This window comes from Triticum dicoccoides, chromosome 5A (genome assembly GCF_002162155.2).
Source record: "Triticum dicoccoides isolate Atlit2015 ecotype Zavitan chromosome 5A, WEW_v2.0, whole genome shotgun sequence".
NCBI lineage: Eukaryota > Viridiplantae > Streptophyta > Magnoliopsida > Poales > Poaceae > Triticum > Triticum dicoccoides.
The window spans coordinates 372,671,221-372,690,863 of record NC_041388.1 but is presented as its reverse complement, the minus strand read 5'-3'; positions in this window follow the sequence as shown (position 1 = coordinate 372,690,863).

Genomic DNA, 19,643 nt, shown 5'->3' with positions numbered 1-19,643 from the left:
AATCACCCAAGCGTCTAATCATATAAGCATTTTCTTTTAAGTGTCTACCAAAATAAGCATTGAAGTCGTCTTGCTTAAACATAAAGTTATCAAACTCATCCAAGCACTGACTAGCAATTTTAGTAGGAGGGACTTCAGCTTTATCATATCTATAAAGAGAATTTACCTTTACTACATGTGTCGGGATATCAGGATCAGGAGGTTCTTCAGTAAATAAATAATTAAGATCATATGTTTCTTCAACAGGCGGTGAATTAAGACCATGTATTTCTTCAATAGGAGGTAAATTCTTAACATGTTCAGCTTTAATACCTTTTTCTTTCATAGATTTCTTTGCCTCTTGCATATCTTCGGGACTGAGAAATAGAACACCTCTCTTCTTCGGAGTTGGTTTAGGAATAGGCTCAGTAATTGGAGCAGGAGTTGGCTCAGGAGGTGCCCAATTATTTTCATTTGTCAACATATTATTCAATAGAATTTCAGCTTCATCCGGTGTTCTTTCCCTGAAAATAGAACCAGCACAACTATCCAGGTAATCTCTGGAAGCATCGGTTAGTCCATTATAAAAGATATCAAGTATTTCAGGTTTCTTAAGAGGATGATCAGGCAAAGCATTAAGTAACTTGAGAAGCCTCCCCCAAGCTTGTGGGAGACTCTCTTCTTTAATTTGCACGAAGTTGTATATTTCCCTCAAAGCAGCTTGTTTCTTATGAGCAGGGAAATATTTAGCAGAGAAGTAATAAATCATATCCTGGGGACTACGCACACAACCAGGATCAAGAGAATTAAACCATATCTTAGCATCACCCTTTAATGAGAACGGAAATATTTTGAGTATATAAAAGTAACGCGATCTCTCATCATCAGTGAACAGGGCAGCTATATCATTTAACTTAGTAAGATGTGCCACAACAGTTTCAGATTCGTAGCCGTAGAACGGATTAGATTCAACCAAAGTAATTATATCAGGATCAACAGAGAATTCATAATCCTTATCAGGAACACATATAGGTGAAGTAGCAAATGCAGGGTCGGGTTTCATTTTATCTCTAAGTGATTCTTTGTTCTGTTTAATTAATAACCTCTTAAGCTCATATCTATCTTTGCAAGCTAAAATAGCGGCAGAAGATTCCATATCAAAAAGATAACCCTCGGGAATAACAGGCATATTTGCATCATCACTATCATCATCGTATTCAGATTCAATAATTTATTTTTCTCTAGCCCTAGCAATTTGTTCATCAAGAAATTCACCAAGGGGCATAGTAGTATCAGGCATAGAAGCAGTTTCATCATAAGAATCATGCATAGCAGAAGTGGCATCATCAATAACATGCGACATATCAGAATGAATAGCAGAAGCAGGTGTAGGTGTCGCAAACTTACTCATAACAGAAGGTGAATCAAGTTCAGAGCTAGATGGCAGTTCCTTACCTCCCCTCGTAGTTGAGGGATAGATCTTGGTTTTTGGATCTCTCAAGTTCTTCATAGTGATAAGCAGATATAAATCCCAAGTGACTCAAAGAATAGAGCTATGCTCCCCGGCAACGGCGCCAGAAATTAGACTTGATAACCCACAAGTATAGGGATCGCAACAGCTTTCGAGGGTAGAGTATTCAACCCAAATTTATTGATTCGACACAAGGGGAGCCAAAGAATATTCTCAAGTATTAGCAGCTGAGTTGTCAATTCAACCACACCTGCAAACTTACTATCTGCAGCAAAGTGTTTAGTAGGAAAGTAATATGATAGTGGTGGTAGCAGCAACAAAAGTAAAGATAGCAAAAGTAATGTTTTTGGTATTTTGTAGTGATTGTAACAGTAGCAGCGGGAAAGTAAATAAGCGAGAACCAGTATATGGAAAACTCGTAGGCACCGCATCAGTGATGGATAATTATGCCGGATGTGGTTCATCATGTAGCGGTCATAACATAAGGTGACATAGAACTAACTCCAATTCATCAATGTAATGTAGGCATGTATTCCGTATATAGTCATACGTGCTTATGGAAAAGAACTTGCATGACATCTTTTGTCCTACCCTCCCGTGGCAGCGGGGTCCTATTGGAAACTAAGGGATATTAAGGCCTCCTTTTAATAGAGATCCGGAACAAAGCATTAGCACATAGTGAATACATGAACTCCTCAAACTATGGTCATCACCGGGAGTGGTCCCGATTATTGTCACTTTGGGGTTGCCGGATCATAACACATAGTAGGTGACTATAGACTTGCAAGATAGGACCAAGAACTCACATATATTCATGAAAACATAATAGGTTGAGATCTGAAATCATGGCACTCGGGCCCTAGTGACAAGCATTAAGCATAGCAAAGTCATAGCAACATCAATCTCAGAACATAGTGGATACTAGGGATCAAACCCTAACAAAACTAACTTGATTACATGATAAATCTCATCCAACCCATCACCGTCCAGCAAGCCTACGATGGAATTACTCACGCACGGTGGTGAGCATCATGAAATTGGTGATGGAGGATGGTTGATGATGACGACGGCGACGAATCCCTCTCTCCGGAGCCCCGAACGGACTCCAGATCAGCCCTCCCGAGAGGTTTTAGGGCTTGGCGGCGGCTCTGTATCGTAAAACGCGATGATTTCTTCTCTTTGATTTTTTTCTCTCCGAAAGCAAATATATAGAGTTGGAGTTGGCGTCGGAGGGCATCCAGGGGGCCCACGAGGTAGGGGGGCGTGCCCCCCACCCTCGTGAGAAGGGTGTGGGCCCCCTGGTCTTCATCTTTGGCAAGGATTTTTTATTATTTTTTCTAAGATGTTTTGTGGAGTTTCAAGTCATTCCGAGAATATTTGTTTTCTGCACATAAAACAACACCATGGCAATTCTGCTAAAAACAACGTCAGTCTGGATTAGTTCCATTCAAATCATACAAGTTAGAGTCCAAAACAAGGGCAAAAGTGTTTGGAAAAGTAGATACGATGGAGACGTATCACTTGGCAGTTGCCAAGGGGAGTGCTCATACCCATATGATCATATCTCCTTGGTTGGTGAAGAAGGAGGTGATGGATAGTCGCACATCGAGCGTAAGAGGTCCTCTAGCTTGCGAATAATGCCCTTGAGTGCAAAGATATGCTCCTTCAACAAAATATTTTCACTTGTGAGATACTTGTTTTGAATACGAGTTAACTCAGTCATCTGAAAAGCTTCGATCTCAGTTGGGGTAAGAAGGTTGTGATCAAGTTGAAGGATGTCTTCTGTTGCCGGAGCTTGGTTCTCCGTGGCCTTCTTGATCCCTTCATCCTTGTTGATCTCCATAGGTTCTTCCCTCTTTAGCTCTATCTTCATTAGCCATGCATCTTTGTCACCGTTGTTGGAGGAGGGGGACGACATGATGTCTGGCCTTGACAACCCTGACAGAGAACAACCCAAAACAAGAATAGAGGATATTTGCGTGATACGGGAATCAAAACCTTCGGGAGAATATATAATGAATTTTTACCGACCAAAATACGTGTCGTGCAAGAAAACGGAGTCCGGAAGGCACACGAGGTGCTCACGAGGTAGGGGGCGCGTGTCGTGGTTCTAAGTCTGACAGTAGAATATGGGGGTAGGAATGGAGAGGCAAGATCTTAGCTATGGAGGAGTTGTACACACAAGGTTTAGGAGTTTAGGCCCTTCTCGGAGGAAGTAACAGCCCTACGTCTCGGAGCCCGGGGGCGGTCGACTGGATTATACATGTGTGAGTTACAGGGGGTGCGAACCCTTGTCCCAGAGGAGGGGGTGGCTTATATAGAGTACGCCAGGACCCCAGCTCCCCTCCGTTACACAGGGTTCAATATGCATTAATAAGAGGCGTTACAGGTAACGGCTATATTAAAGTGCTACAAATGATCATTAAGTATGTGAATGAATGCTTGACCGTTGCTGCGCAGAGCGGCTTTAGGTCTTCTGATATGTCGAGTGGTTTGGTGGTCGAGTGACCTGGGTAAGAGAGGTCGTCGAGTGATTGATAGGTCGAGTGGACTTCGCTCGACTCCCTTGCGGGTCCTCTGCTTCTGATTCTTGAACTTATTAGTTCTTAGGACAAGACTTTAGGTGGGGCGTATAGGTCAGGCCTATTACCCTACCCTAGGTCTGTGTCTACATCATTAGCCCCCGAATGGATCGAGGTTTGAGTGAAAAAGAAGGATGGTAGTTGACCTGGTTCCTGCCCTTGATCTGCCTTGTCTTCTTCTCCAAGTGGAGGTCAGCTGCTGAAACTTTCGACTTCGTTTCAGTCGCCTTGATCGATTCAAAAATCACCGACTAGTTTGTTTAGTGGCATCTGTCGAGTGATATCTCTGATTGGAATCTTTGGTGAGATCGGTTACAGAGGATCCCGGATCTCACGGGATTCAAAATTTGGGTGGAAGTGCGCCAGACGGAGCGTCTCGCGGTAAGTGGAGTAGATAAATTGGATGTTTCGATTTCCACGCCACCTTTTTCGCCATGTATCACGTGTGCAACTATTGGGGGGATTTGACAGGATTGATCGGGCCCACGCGTCAGCCACTCGGAAGTAGGCCTTTAAAAGCGGCGAGGCCGAGGTATTCGTACTGTGCGTGCTCATTCCCCTTCTTCTTCCTCTCGCGTCTCCACCTCGCCTAGCATGACCACTCTCGACACCGCTGTTCTGCCGCCATGGGGAAGGACAAAATGGCGGCGTTAGAGCGTGCGAAGAAGGCGACGGGGGCGGCGAAGAACAAGAAGATGAATCGGGGGTCTTCATCGCGCTCGGGGCTGCCGACAGGTTGGATCTAGGGAGACTGGATCCGATCTTCGCTCCGGCAAGAGGACTTGGATGATTTGGCCGAGTTAGGGTTGATCGTCCATGAGTCCGCGCGCCTGCTGAGGGGGGAATCGGAGCCGCAGCCGCAACCGGATTAGTGTGTCTTGCTCGCCACCCATGTCGACCGTGGTTTCTCGCTTCCACCACATCCTTTCTTTCGGGGCTTCTTAAACTTTTTCGGCGCCCAACTCCATCACTTTACTCCCAATATCATCACGTACCTTGCTGCGTTCGTCTCTATGTGTGAGAATTTTTTGGGGTGCCGACCGCACGGGGGCCTCTTCAAACACATCTTTACCATCTGATCCCAAACCGTGAAGAAAGCGAACTCGAAAGACGAGAAAACCCACGTTATCCAGATGTGCGGGGGCCTGGGCATTCAGAAGAGGAAGAGGATCTCTTTTCCTTTGATGACTCTTCCTGAATCGGTCAGGGGCTGGCAGTCGACCTGGTTCTACTACCAGGATATCGCGACCCCGGGCCAGTCGACCGGACTTCCCCCTTTTTCTTTTGACAGTGTCCAAACTCCATCTTCCTTGCAAGTGACCACTGCTGAGTAGGCAGAGACAGGCATGCTAGTTGAGAGAGTAGTCCAACTAATCAATCAGGGCATCACTGGTATGGACCTGCTCGAGGTGTTCCTCAGTCGGCGGATCCAACCCCTCCAAGCTCGCGATCATTCTATGTGGATGTACTCCGGGGCTGGCGACACTGCTCGGGTTCATCCGGAGGAAGTGGAGGCCAAAACCGTGGCCGATTGGCTGATGAGCATTACCGGGAACAAAGACAACCCCAGGGGTGCCAGGAGAGTTGACCCTTTCAGCGACAGCAACCTGCCAGACAAGGTCTGGTCGTCATAACTGAATTTTTGAACATATTTTCCGACTGATTGAGGTTCTGACTAGCTTATGATCGGTTCCTTGTTTTGCAGATTTACACGGAGATGTATTCGATGCCCAATGGTGAACAAGCCCTGGAGCAAGACCAAGAGGGCGGGGACAGCGCCGAGGAGAGCGGTGAGTGGGAGTCCCCAGCTGATGGTGAAGATGATGAGAGTGACGAGTCTGGCGATGAGGAGGTGGCCGACTCGCCGCCTCGCTCTGAACGTCGATCCAAGCAGCGGCACGACCCCGTGAATAGACGCGGCAAAGCTGTGGCGTCGAGTGCTCCATCTCACAAGCGCGCTCGGTCTCCGACTCCAGAGTTGACTGAGACGGTCCCCAAGCAGCCCAAAGCTAATCCTTCGAAGGCTCGGAAGACCTTGCCCAGGATCAAGATGGACGTCCCTGTTGCCTCTGGGTAAATGTTCTTCTCATATTTTCTTGTTCCGATCGGTTTTCTTGTTCTGACCGAGCGGATGATGAACCTGTACAGCCCGACCTCGGCTGCGACTGATATGGATGTTGACAAGACCCCTGCCGATGAGGAAGCTGATGACGCTGTCACCTCCAAAGCCAGTAAGTTTTCCCGACTCGAAGTTTGTTTGGTCGACTGGAATGTTGGTCAGTTGTCTTTATGGCTCTCTCTGTTTATTGCAGCCCCACGAGACATTGTTGTGCTCCCAGACAATGAAGAGGAAGTACTGCTGAGAGGAAGGAGGAGGAAGGACAAGGAGCCGGGCAGGAAGGTGTCTGAAGCCCAAGTTCTTCGGTGGATTGGGACGCCTGGGGCGATGACCGAGCGATCAACTGACCCGGCTCAAACCAACGTTACCTTCGCTATTCCTCTGTCGACTGATTGTCCCTCGGGATCAGCTGCTCAGGCTCCTGCTGCGCCGACGTCACTCCATGCTTCAGATCCGGCGGCTGCTTCGATTGCTCTACCTCCGTTACTGCATATCAAACTCCGGACGATCCACCGGCTGCTGCCAGAGAAGCGCTTCTTCAACTGAACCTTGTGATGGGGTAGCTGAAGGTGGTGCATGAGGCCAGTCAGGTGGCCTTCAACGCCGGAGCTTCCATGCAAGCCAATGTCCAGGTTAGTTGATTTTTCGATCGACCGTTTTTCTTGTCTGATCACCCACTGGAGTGTGGCTGTTAAGAAATAGTATATCTCTTTGTGTCAGTTCGAACCTGATTCTTTGCACTAGTGGGGGCACGCTGAGTGCACCCACTGGGTGTAGTCCCCGAGACCGTAGTTGATTGTAGGCAGTCGACTGTGGTCTGAGAATTTGGATCTGTCTTTTTTTGAAAGTCAGTCGACCGTCGACTGTGGTCTAAAAATCAGTGGGGGCACGCTAAGTGCACCCATTGGGTGTAGTCCCTGAGACTGCCATTGAATGTTTGATTCAGCGGTAGTCTTAGAATAATTATCTCTTTTTATCTCTGTCGACTGATATGGCTGTGATTGCAGAAATCTTGTGATCTTAGGGCTCAACTTCCTGACATGAACAAACAACAAATCAGCCTCAACCTTGATCTGGAACTGGCTAAGAAGAACCTGAAGACCGCTCGTGATGAAGTACCTGCCATGGGAGGTAACCAGTCGACCGCTTCATATCCCAACACTGGCACTTTTCCTTTCCATCTTTGAACCGAGTGGCTTCACTCGAGCAGATGTATGTAGTGAAAACCGCCAACTCCAAGCTCACCTGAAGAATGTTATTTCTTTAGAGAAAATGAAGGAAGCTTTGGAGAAGAAGGATCTCGATCTTGCCGCAGCACAGAAGGAGGCGCGCGAGAAGACGGCGCTTACTGACAAGAAGCTTGCTTCAGTTGGCAAGTTAGAAGAACAAAACTCCAAGCTAAAGACTGCTGTATTTGACGCCAATCAGGAGGTCGAGCGACTGAAGAAGAACAAAGAGAAGTTGACCGACAAACTTGGAAGCCTCAAGGCCAAGAATGGCGAGCTAGAGTCTTATCTGGGCCAACTTGCTGCGAAGCTAGTCTTGAAACTTGAAGGTATTGACTAATCTGTCTTATTTCTGTCGACTGACAAGTCTAATGGTGCCGTCGACTCATAATTCACTCGATCATGCAGAACTTTGCCAAGACTTTGAAGCAGAAACCGGGCGGGTCGAGACGGGTCTCGATCCCATCAACTGTCCAGTCAAAGATGATGTTGCAATGAACGTGCTGCGGTTGGAGTCTCGCATGGACAACGCGGTTGCTTATCTGGCATGCTTGAAAGCTGCAATGACTTGGGTTGATGCTGCTCTTTGGCCTCAGGCGGAGCTGTCTCAAGATCTCGAGTCTTTGATGGCTCGACTGAATCAAATCCCTGAACGCGTGCGAGAATGGAAGAAGTCATCTGCTCGCCGTGGTGCTGATGTCGCTCTGCTTCTGGTTCGAGTGCACTGCAAGGACGTCAAAGAAGACAAGCTGGCAGAGCTCAAGGTTGCTAACACGAGGAAGCACACATTCCAGTCTTTCATGGACACCTTCCTTGACGCCGCCACTCGCATTGCAGACAACATTGACCTCGACAGCTTCTGCGACCCAGCCAGTCCTTCTCCTGATGCATGACCGAAAAACAATATGCTCCACTTTTATTTGCCTCGGAATGCCGAGTGATTGTGTAACCGTTAAACTTCTTCGGGCTTGATGCTCAAATACTTTTGATCTGCCGTCTGGAACCTTGGGGTTTATCCGAACTTGGTTTATTTCTGAATATGCCGGTGTTTGCTTTCGACTGGAATTTATTTTTTCACTCGGAATACTCTTTGTGCTTGGAATGCAGCTCTGAGGTGGAGAATACTTAGGCGAGTACTTGGACTGCAGCTCAGCCTCCGAGTGGGAGGATCGCTCACCACTCGGTAGGATTTTTAAAACTTAGGAGAGTCCTTGGACTGTAGCTAAGCCTTCGAGTGGGAGGATCGCTCACCACTCAGTAGGTTTTTTAAAACTTAGGCGAGTACTTGGACTGCAGCTAAGCCTCCGAGTGGGAGGATCGCTCACCACTCGGTAGGATTTTTAAAACTTGGGCGAGTACTTGGACTGCAGCTAAGCCTTCGAGTGGGAGGATCGCTCACCACTCAATAGGATTTTTAAAACTTAGGCGAGTACTTGGACTGCAGCTAAGCCTCCGAGTGGGAGGCTGGCTCACCACTCGGTTGGATTTTTAAAACTTAGGCGAGTACTTGGACTGCAGCTAAGCCCCCGAGTGGGAGGCTGGCTCACCACTCGGTAGGATTTTTAAAACTTAGGCGAGTACTTGGACTGCAGCTAAGCCCCTGAGTGGGAGGCTGGCTCACCACTCGATAGGATTTTTAAAACTTAGGTGAGTACTTGGACTGCAGCTAAGCCCCCGAGTGGGAGGCTGGCTCACCACTCGGTAGGATTTTTAAAACTTAGGCGAGTACTTGGACTGCAGCTAAGCCCCCAAGTGGGAGGCTGGCTCACCACTCGGTAGGATTTTTAAAACCTAGGCGAGTACTTGGACTGCAGCTAAGCCCCCGAGTGGGAGGCTGGCTCACCATTCGGTAGGATTTTTCAAACTTAGGCGAGTACTTGGACTGCAGCTAAGCCCCCGAGTGGGAGGCTGGCTCACCACTCGGTAGGATTTTTCAAACTTAGGCAAAACGGATTCGCGGCTAAGCCACCCACTGGGGGATTTCTCACGTAAACAAAAGCAACAACAATCACTGGGAAAATTATAACACTTTTGTCTTTTGATAAATAAACTACAGAGGTATCTCTTATTACATCTCATCTGAGTGAGTACTTAAGTATAAAAGGGGCGGAGCAACTCCGCATTCCAAGCTCGTGGCTCATCAATCTGGCGATCAACATTGTAAAGATGGTATGCTCCATTGTGGAGAACTCTGGTGACGATGAAAGGACCTTCCCAAGTAGGAGCGAGCTTGTGTGGTTTCTGCTGATCCACTCGGAGGACCAAGTCTCCTTCTTGGAAGGCTCGACTCTTCACATTTCTGGCATGGAATCGACATAAGTCCTGCTGATAGATGGTCGATTGAATCATGGCCATCTCTCTTTCCTCTTCTAGGAGGTCGACCGCGTCCTGCCGGGCTTGTTCTGCTTCATCCTCAGAGTAGAGTTCGACTCGGGGAGCATTGTGAAGCAAGTCACTCGGCAAAACTGCTTCAGCTCCATAGACCAGAAAGAATGGATTTCGTCCAGTCGACTGATTAGGGGTGGTCCTCAATCCCCAAAGAACTGACAGAAGCTCGTCGACCCATGCGCCTGCTGCATGCTTGAGATCGCGCATCAGTCGGGGTTTTAGTCCTTTGAGAATTAGACCATTTGCTCTTTCTGCTTGTCCATTCGACTGGGGGTGAGCGACTGACGCGTAGTCGACTCGTGTGCCTTGAGAGGCACAAAAACCTCTGAACTTGTCGGAATGGAAGTTTGACCCATTGTCAGTGATGATGCTATGCGGAACTCCATATCTGAATACCAACTCTCTGATAAAGCTGATAGCAGTGCAGGTGTCAAGATTCTTGATAGGTTTAGCTTCAATCCACTTAGTGAATTTGTCGACTGCCACCAGCACATGGGTGAAGCCGCTCCTGCCAGTTCTCAGCGGTCCAACCATATCCAATCCCCAAACAGCGAAGGGCCAGACGAGTGGAATGGTCTTCAAGGCTGAGGCGGGTTTGTGCGACATATTGGAATAGAACTGACATCCTTCACATTTGTCGACTATCTCCTTTGCCATTTCATTTGCTTTTGGCCAGTAAAATCCCGCTCGGTATGCTTTAGCCACGATGGTCCGAGAGGACGCATGATGGCCACAGCTCCCCGAGTGGATATCATCAAGAATTATTTGACCTTCTTCTGGTGTTATACATTTTTGACCGACTCCAGTCGCGCTTTCCCTGTACAACTGTCCCTTTATCACAGTAAAGGCCTTAGATCGACGGACAATCTGTCGAGCCTCTTCTTCATTCTCTGGGAGTTCTTTCCTTAGGGTGTACGCGATGTACGACACTATCCAGTCGGGAGTGATGACCAAAACTTCCATGATCAGGTCGACCATTGCTGGAACCTCAACTTCAGACAGATCCGTGGCACTTTTTGGCTGCGGGGCTTCTTCGGTGAAAGGATCCTCTTGAACTGATGGTGTGTGGATGTGTTCCAGAAACACATTGTTGGGAATGGCTTCTCTATTGGAACCTATTTTTGCCAAATCATCAGCTGCTTGATTTTTCAGCCGGGGTATATGATGCAGCTCTAACCCCTCGAATTTCTTCTCTAGCTTTCTCACTGCATTGCAATAACCATTCATGGCTGGACTTCTGATGTCCCACTCCTTCATCACTTGATTCACCACCAAATCTGAGTCGTCATAGACCATGAGGCGACGGACGCCGAGTGAAATGGCCATGCGCAACCCATACAAAAGTGCTTCATATTCTGCTTCGTTATTGAAGGAATCAAAGTGGATTGGAGAACATATCTGAGCTTATATCCTCGGGGGGAAACCAATACTACCCCAGCACCGGAACCATTCAGCATCTTAGAACCGTCGAAGAACATGGTCCAGTGCTACGAGTGAACTTGAGTCGGCAGTTGCTGTTCAATCCACTCGGCGACGAAATCTGCAATTGCTTGGGACTTGATAGCTTTCTTTGCCTCAAACTTGATATCTAGGGGAAGGAGTTCAATCGCCCATTTTGCCACTCGGCCAGTTGCATCTCTGTTGTGCAGAATCTCTGACAATGGAGCGTCGCTGACGACTGTAATGGAATGGTCAGAGAAGTAATGTGCAACCTTCTTCGTGGTCATATAAATCCCATATACAAGCTTCTGATAATGAGGATATCTTTGCTTTGATGGGGTCAAAACTTTAGAAACATAATATACTGGGCGCTGAACTTTAAAGGTTTTTCCTTCTTCTTCCTGCTCGACCGTAAGTACTGAACTGACGACTTGTCCCGTGGCTGCAATGTAAAGCAGCAAAGGCTCTTTGCTGATTGGGGCAGCAAGCACCGGCTAGGTGGAGAGCAGGGCTTTTAGCTCTGCAAACGCTGCATCAGCTTCAGGAGTCCACTCGAAGTTGTCTGACTTCTTTATTAGTCGGTAAAGAGGCAATGCCTTTTCACCGAGCCGAGAAATGAATCGACTTAAAGCGGCCAAGCAACCAGTAAGCTTCTGGACATCGTGCATGCGCACAGGGCGCTTCATTCGGAGTATAGTACCAACTTTTTCTGGGTTGGCATCGATTCCTCGTTCGAAAACGAGAAAACCAAGTAACTTTCTGCCAGGAACTCCGAATGTGCACTTTGATGGGTTAAGCTTGATATCATACCTCCTGAGGTTGGCAAATGTCTCAGCAAGGTCAGTCAGCAGGTTGGAACCTTTCCGTGACTTGACCATAATATCATCCATGTATGCTTCCACATTCTGACTGATTTGAGTGAGCAAACACTTCTGAATCATCCTCATGAACATGGCTCCGGCATTTTTGAGGCCGAATGGCATGGTAACATAACAGGAGCACCCGAATGGAGTGATGAAAGCTGTTTTGATCTCGTCGGGACCATACAGACGGATCTGATGGTAACCGAAATAGGCTTCTAAAAAAGACAGGTGCTCACATCCCGCAGTCGAGTCGACTATCTGGTCGATGCGGGGGAGAGTAAAATGGTCTTTCGGGCAGGCCCGATTGATATGTTTGAAGTCAATGCACATGAGAAGTGACTTGTCCTTCTTGGGGACCATGACAACATTGGCGAGCCACTCGGAGTGGTAAATCTCTCGGATAAACTCTGCTGCTAAGAGCCGAGCCACCTCCTCGCCAATGGCCTTTCTCTTCTAGACGGCGGACCGTCGAAGATGTTCTTTGACAGGTTTCACTTTTGAGTCAACTCGTAGACGGTGCTCAGCCAGCCCCCTGGGAACACCTGGCATGTCAGAAGGCTTCCATGCGAAGATGTCCCAGTTCTCACGGAGGAACTGGATGAACGCTTCTTCCTATTTGGAGTCGAGTGTCGTAGAGATATGAGTCGGAGCAGCACTGGGGTCGCGATATCCTGGCAGTAGAACCAGGTCGACTGCCAGCCCCTGACCGATTCAGGAAGAGTCATCGGTCAGGTGAATGTGAATCGGCTTTGTCTCACCGGACGACTGAAATGTTGATTCCGTAGCGAGCTTCTTGGCTCGCAACAAATCACTCGGGTCTGTAGTTTTCTGGTATTCCTGTAGCTCTACCACTGCCATCTGAGCATCGGCGATCTTTGAGCCTTTCTAAAAGCACTCTTCCGCCTTCTTCCGATTGCCAGTAATAGTGATCACACCTCTGGGACCAGGCATCTTCAATTTGAGGTACACATAACATGGTCGAGCCATGAATCGTGCATAAGCTGGCCTTCCCAAAATAGTGTGATAAGTGCTCTGGAAATCCACAACTTCAAATGTCAACTTTTCTTTGCGGTAATTTTTGGAATCACCGAAAACCACATCAAGAGCAATTTGGCCGAGTGACTCAGCCTTCTTTCCAGGAATGACTCCATGGAAACTCATGTTTCTGGTACTGAGTCTGGACATCAGAATGCCCATCCCTTTCAACATCTCTGCATACAGTATATTCAGGCCACTGCCTCCATCCATCAAAACTTTGGTCAGTCAAGTGCCTTCAACAATTGGGTCGACCACCAAAGCTTGCCTCCCAGGGGTGGCTATGTGCGTCGGGTGATCGGACTGGTCGAATGTGATGGCAGTCTGAGACCATTTCAAATAACTGGGTGTCGCCGGAGCGACCATATTCACTTCTCGGTTGATAACTTTCAATCGACTTTTGCTTTCAACATCAGCAAAAATCATCAGGGTAGAATTGACCTGGGGGTACCCATCATCACTATCTTCTTTGTCCTCAACTTTGTCCGACTCCTTTTCCTTATCTTTGGGTTGTTTCCCTTGGAACTGCTGGATCAAGAGCCGACACTGTCGAGTGGTATGTTTCGAATAAATGAGTTTACCCTCTTCATCTTTCTTTGTGTGAATGTGACATGGCAGATCCAACACATCATTTTCCGTCTTGGTCTTTCACCTTCTTGGGGTTCCAAGGCCCTTTGGGCTTCCCCTTGAACTTTCCTTGAGTCACGGCCAAGGATTCTCCAGGAGCAGCTGGCTCGGCTTTCTGCTTCTGCTTCCGACTGGAGTTCCCTCCTCTGGTTGCGTGGGCGACTGACTTGTGCTTGCCACTCCGGAGCCGATCCTATTCTTCACCATTGGCATACTTGGTGGCAATCTCCATCATTCGAATCAGAGACATGTCTCCGGTTCGACCGAATTTCAGGTTCAATTCTCTGTACTTAACGCCTTCCTTGAAGGCACAGACTGCTTGGTGATCAGATATGTTCTCTACTGTGTGATGCAATGTGATCCATCTCTGGATGTAGGCCCTCAAAGTTTCATTCGGCTTCTGCACTCAAGACTGCAGCTCTGTCAACCCTGTTGGTTGCTTGCAAGTTCCTTCAAATGTTCTGACAAACACTCGGGCAAGATCTTCCCAAGTGTAAATGTTGCTGGGTGCTAACTGATTCAGCCATGCTCTGGTCGAACCTTCCAACATAAGAGGCAGGTGTTTCATTGCCACTTCATCGTTACCGCCGCCAATCTGAACAGCCACTCGGTAGTCCTCAAGCCAAGTATCAGGCTTGGACTCACCAGTGAACTTATTGACTCCAGTCGCCAACCTGAAGTTGGGAGGAATCACCGCGGCCCTGATGGCTCTGCTGAAGCACTCCGGTCCTGAGATGTGTACTCTGCTGCTGGTGGGTATGTCTCTATCATGACCTTCTTGGTGGGCTCTGTTCCTGTCGACCAAACCCTGAACGAGAATGGATCTCGCATCAAAGCCTGGTTCCCTGGGGTCGACTGGAATCCTTCGCCCAACACTGTGAGGGCGTCTGTCATCCTGCTGTCGAGGCACGTACAATCCACTCCTTGGGGGAGGGGTGGGCACTCGACGTCGATCATCTCGATCGAGTCGGTGATCATACTGCTCACGGTTCCTGTTCTGATCACGCCGGTCCCCATGTCCCTCACGCCTCGGGGGCGATCTTGGGCTGTGGGCCGACTGGACTGTATCTGCAGCGACGGATCTGCTGTGGATCCTATTTCGCGACTGTGATACAGCTGAATTCTGATCTCCTGCCGCCCGGAGTAATGCTCTGATCTGTAACAAGCCTCTGCCAGCCTCTGACTAAGAAGACTGAATCGACTCTGCTATACGGGTTGCAGCTGCTAAATTCTGAATCAGAGTTCGATATACCTGAGTCGGTGGCGGAAAGAGCTGACGTCGACTGGATGTTGGAATCCGTTGTCGCGTACTCTCGTCGAGTACTCGCTGGAGGTTCTCTAGTCGAGTGCGCTCAACCAAGTTGGCCAAGAGCGCGTCCTCTAAGGCACGGGCCTCGGGGGTTTCTCCAACGATAGGAGTGTGCAGCGCATCCATGTTCTGGCGGCGAAGTTCTTCTCTCTATAGCAAAGTGAGGGGCTCGGGGAGATACTCTTCATGAGCATGCGACGGATCGCCTCCGCCGTCACCTCCGTCGATGCGGGGAAAGCCGGGAGGACTGCGTGGTTCATCGACCGTCAGAACCTCTGCCGCTGGATCACTGCTGTCGCACTCGGATGCAGTCTCTGCGGAGCTAGTCGACAGGTCGAACAGGCCGTAGAGAGATTCGCCGTGCTCGATCGCCGCGACTTGGGGGGTGGCCGACTGGTGAGCCACCGCGTGTCTCACCCACCGCTGAAGTCTCAACCGACCGGAGCGCTTGCGCCGGTGGGAAACAGGGAGGGAGGACGACACAGGGGCCGACCAATACTGGGTCGACGGCTGCCGCAAGAGGACGCCACGAACGCACGCGCGAAAGTGCGTTGCCCCGTGGACAGGGAGCGCGTCGACGTCGAGCGGAGCCTCCTGAAGCCAAGCGGAGTCGTCGGCGATGAACGTGAGCGCGCCGAGACGGATCTTGCGGCCCTCCACCAAAACTCCGCCTGAAACCATGATGAAGGGGATTGGAAAAATCGCAACTTCTCCAACAAGTCGCTAAGACACCTGCCCCACGGTGGGCGCCAACTGTCGTGGTTCTAAGCCTGACAGTAGAATATGGGGGTAGGAATGGAGAGGCAAGATCTTAGCTATGGAGGAGTTGTACACACAAGGTTTACGAGTTCAGGCCCTTCTCGGAGGAAGTAACAGCCCTACGTCTCGGAGCTCGGGGGCGGTCGACTGGATTATACGTGTGTGAGTTACAGGGGGTGTGAACCCTTGTCCTAGAGGAGGGTGTGGCTTATATAGAGTACGCTAGGACCCCAGCTCCCCTCCGTTACACAGGGTTCAATATGCATTAAGAAGAGGCGTTACAGGTAACACCTATATTAAAGTGCTACAAATGATCATTAAGTATGTGAATGAATGCTTGACCGTTGCTGCGCAGAGCGGCTTTAGGTCTTCTGATATGTCGAGTGGTTTGGTGGTCGAGTGACCTGGGTAAGAGAGGTCGTCGAGTGATTGATAGGTTGAGTGGACTTCGCTCGACACCTTTGCGGGTCCTCTGCTTCTGATTCTTGAACTTCTTAGTTCTTAGGACAAGACTTTAGGTGGGGCGTATAGGTCAGGCCTATTACCCTACCCTAGGTCTGTGTCTACATCAGCGTGCCCAGGGGGTAGGGCGTGCCCTCCACCCTCGTGGGGCCCTCGTGTCCTTCCCGGATGCTAGTTAATTTTCTATCTTTCTAAATATTCCAAAACGGAGAAATATTGCCTTAAAAACTGTTTTCAAATCGGTTTACTTACCGTACCACATACCTATTCCTTTTCGGAGTCTGAAACGTTCTGGAAAGTGTCCCTTATGTATTCCTCCGGGGTTACAGTTTCAATAATATTGGTTTCAATATTTATGGGGTTACCTGAGATATAATGTTTGATTCTTTGACCGTTTACCACCTTCAGATTTGTGCCTTCGAAGTTGATGATTTTTATGGCACCGGAACGATAGACCTCCTCGATAACATAGGGGCCTTCCCATTTAGAGAGAAGTTTCCCTGCAAAAAATCTTAAACGAGAGTTGTATAGCAATACATAATCACCTACGTCAAACTCACGCTTTTGTATCCTTTTGTCATGCCATCTTTTAACTTTTTCTTTAAACAACTTGGCATTTTCATAAGCTTGGGTTCTCCATTCATCAAGTGAGCTAATATCAAATAACCTCTTTTCACCGGCAAGTTTGAAATCATAGTTGAGCTCTTTAATAGCCCAATATGCCTTATGTTCTAGTTCGAGAGGTAAGTGACATGCTTTTCCATATACCATTTTATATGGAGACATACCCATAGGATTTTTATATGCAGTTCTATAGGCCCATAATGCATCATCAAGTTTCTTGGACCAATTCTTTCTAGACCTATTGACAGTCTTTTGCAAAATTAATTTGAGTTCTCTATTACTCAATTCTACTTGACCACTAGACTATGGGTGATACGAAGATGCAATTCTATGATTGACGTCATATTTAGCAAGCATTTTACGGAAAGCACCAATAAAATGTGAACCACCATCAGTCATTAAATATCTAGGGACTCCAAACCTCGGAAAAATAACTTCTTTAAGCATTTTAATAGAAGTGTTATGATCAGCACTACTAGTTGGAATAGCTTCTACCCACTTAGTAACGTAATCAACAGCAACTAAAATATGTGTATATCCATTAGAGGCAGGAAAGGGTCCCTATAATCAAAGCCCCAAACATCAAATGGTTCAATAACAAGTGAATAATTCATAGGCATTTCTTGACGTCCACTAATATTACCAATTCTTTGACATTCATCACAAGATAGGACAAACTTATGGGCATCCTTGAAGAGAGTAGGCCAATAAAAACCGGATTGCAATACCTTATGTGCAGTTCTATCTCCCGCGTGGTGTCCTCCATAAGTTTCGGAGTGGCACTTGCGTAGGATCTGTTCCTGTTCATGCTCAGGTACACAACGTCTAATAACACCATCTACTCCTTCTTTATAAAGATGTGGGTCATCCCAAAAGTAATGTCTCAAATCATAGAAGAATTTAGCAACAATGTAATTAGCATAATCAGCATACCAAGGAGTACTACGAGAAGTATTTATGACATTTAATTGTTCATCGGGAAAGCTATCATCAATAGGTAGTGGGTCATCAAGAACATTCTCTAACCTAGATAAGTTGTCTGCAACGGGGTTCTCAGCTCCTTTTCTATCAACAATATGCAAATCAAATTCTTGTAGCAAGAGAACCCATCTAATAAGTTTAAGCTTAGCATCTTTCTTCTCCATAAGATATTTAATAGCAGCATGATCAGTGTGGATAGTTACTTTAGAATCAACAATATAAGATCTGAACTTATCACAAGCAAATACAACTGCTAAAAGTTCTTTTTCAGTAGTAGCATAATTTCTTTGAGCATTGTCTAGAGTCTTACTAGCATAATGGATAACATTTAATTTCTTATCAACTCTTTGCCCTAGAACAACACCTACAGCATAATCGCTAGCATCACACATAATTTTGAAGGGTAAATTCCAATCAGGTGGCTGAACAACAGGTGCAGAGACTAATGCTTTCTTAAGTATTTCAAATGCTTCTACACAATCATCATCAAAGACAAATGGTATATCTTTTTGTAATAAATTAGTCAGAGGCCGAGAAATTTTTGAGAAGTCCTTAATGAACCTCCTATAAAATCCGGCGTGACCAAGGAAACTTCTTATACCTTTGATGTCCTTGGGACATGGCATCTTTTCAATAGCATCAACCTTGGCTTTATCAACTTCAATACCTCTTTCAGAAACTTTATGCCCCAAGACAATTCCTTCATTAACCATAAAGTGGCACTTTTCCCAATTCAAGACAAGATTAGTTTCTTCACATCTCTGCAAAACTCGATCAAGATTGCTCAAGCAATCATCAAAAGAAGATCCATAGACAGAAAAGTCGTCCATGAAAACCTCACAAATCTTTTCACAAAAGTCAGAGAATATAGCCATCATGCATCTTTGAAAGGTAGCAGGTGCATTACATAAACCAAAAGGCATACGTCTATAAGCAATAGTACCAAAAGGGCATGTAAAAGTAGTCTTTGATTGATCTTTAGCCGACACAGGTATTTGAGAGAAATCAGAATAACCATCTAGAAAGCAATAATGTGAATGTTTGCATAATCTTTCTAGCATTTGATCGATAAAAGGTAAGGGGTAATGATCTTTCTTAGTAGCCTTATTCAATTTGCGGAAATCAATTACCATCCTATAACCTATAATAATTCTTTGTGGAATCAATTCATCTTTATCATTAGGAACCACAGTAATACCTCCCTTCTTAGGGACACGATGAACAGGACTTACCCACTGACTATCAGCAATGGGATAAATTATACCTACCTCGAGAAGCTTTAGTATTTCTTTTCTTACCACTTCTTTCATTTTAGGATTCAGACGTCGTTGAGGATCACGATCTGCTTCCAATTTATTTTATGTTGACATAGAGTGGGACTAATGCCCTTAAGATCATCAAGAGTATATCCAATAGTAGCACGGTGCTTCTTCAGAGTTTTCAATAATCTTTCTTCTTCATGCTCTAAAAGGTTAGCACTAATAATAATAGGATATTTTTTTCATCAAGATAAGCATATTTAAGATTATCAGGCAATGGTTTAAGCTCAAACACAGGATCACCCTTAGGTGGAGGGGGGTACCCTAGGATTTCAACAGGCAAATTGTGTTTCAGAATAGGTTCCTATTTAAAGAATACTTCATCTATTTCCCTTCTTTCATTCATAAACATATCATTCTCATGGTCTAGCAAATATTGTTCTAAAGTATCACTAGGAGGTACGGCAATAGAAGCAAGGCCAATAATTTCATCCTTACTAGGCAATTCTTCTTGACGGT